The sequence below is a fragment of the Triticum dicoccoides genome, chromosome 6B (genome assembly GCF_002162155.2).
Source record: "Triticum dicoccoides isolate Atlit2015 ecotype Zavitan chromosome 6B, WEW_v2.0, whole genome shotgun sequence".
In the NCBI taxonomy this organism is placed as follows: domain Eukaryota; kingdom Viridiplantae; phylum Streptophyta; class Magnoliopsida; order Poales; family Poaceae; genus Triticum; species Triticum dicoccoides.
The window spans coordinates 547,104,899-547,106,485 of record NC_041391.1 but is presented as its reverse complement, the minus strand read 5'-3'; positions in this window follow the sequence as shown (position 1 = coordinate 547,106,485).

Sequence of the window (1,587 nt, the reverse complement as noted above, 5' to 3'; positions counted from 1 at the left end):
CAACAATGGCCAGGCCATCCCTCTACGCACCCACACCCCCTATTATTCTGTGGGTACGGCAGCCTCGCACCACAGCCGAACGAGTGAACCCTCATACTCCTCTACGCGTGGGCATCCATTGCCGTGTCTTCCCCGGCTCCGTGTCGTCCCCTTCCTAGCCTCGCCATCGTCCACCGCCCTGGTGCTCTCGGCGCGACGTGGTCAATGTGGTCAAGGAACGACTTCCATCGAACGTGGACTGTATGTGGAGAGGCTGGCAGCTGGGTCCACGGCAGCCGCAAGGAAGTGCCTCCTTATTACGCGCAAAATAATTATTCCTCCACCTGACAGCAGGGACCCACCGGATGGGCCACCATATTTCGCGAACAAAATGATTCGCCCCCTGACTGCTGGGACCCACTAGCTACATCTTCGCACACAAGGAAGTGCGTCCGGGAACAAAAATGATTCGCCCCCTGACTGCTAGGACCCAGCAGCTACATCTTCGCACGCAAGGAAGTGCGTTCGGGCAAAAAACGATTCGCCCCCCTGACTGCTGGGACCCACCAGCTACACCTCCACATGCAAGGAAGTGCGTCCGGGCAAAAAAAACGATTCGCCCCCCTGACTGCTGGGACCCACCAGCTACATCTTCGCACGCAAGGAAGTGTCTGACAGTCGGGACCCACCTGGTCGAAGCGTACGTAGCATTGTCATTCTAGTCGCGAACGTGTATGTACATACTGGTCATTGTAGAGGCGCGCGCGTGTCGTAGTAGAGGCGCGCACGTAGCATGTACACGTACGTACAACGGCCAGGGTGCAAGAAAGAAAATACGGCCACGTACGTACATACGGGCAGGGTCTCGAACGCCTACTCGCATATATGTGCGGCCAGGGCTCGTGTACATGGCTGGGTCGGAACGGAGAAACAGCGTCATCGTCGTGTTCATGGGGAGCCAACCGGCTGGGTCGGAACGGAATGCGTCGTCGTGTTCATCGGGAGGGCTTGGACGGAACAAGTGATGGAAACGAGGCCTGACGTACCGCAGAACGGAGGAAACGGCCTTGTGGTCAACCGGCCACGTTTGAAACGGGATCCTGTTCATCGGGAGGGGTCTGGCGTACCGCAAAACGGAGGAAATGGACCTCCTACGGTCAAAACAGGGGTCCTGTTGATCGGGAGGGGTGTGGCGTACCGCAAAACGGACGAAACGGACCTCCTACGGTCGAAACGGGGGTCATGTTGATCGAGAGGGGTGTGGCATACCGCAAAACAAACGAAACAGACTTGTGTTGGAGCGCTACGGTCGAAACGGGGGTCCTATTCATCGAGAGGGGTGTGGCGTACCGCAAAACGGGACTCCAGGGGATACTGTTCATCTCCACCGTCGACCTCCTCCAGCCTCCATGGGCTACCATCGACCTCCTCCATCCTCCACGGGCTCCTGTTCATCCATCCTTCACCGCGCGCTACTCCACTGGCTACTGTTCAACCACCCCTCCACGGGCACCCCTCCACCGTCTACTGTTCATCCAGCCCTCCACGGGGTCGTCCTGTTCATCCAGCCCTCCACACCACGGGGTCCTATTCATCCAGAGGCAACGC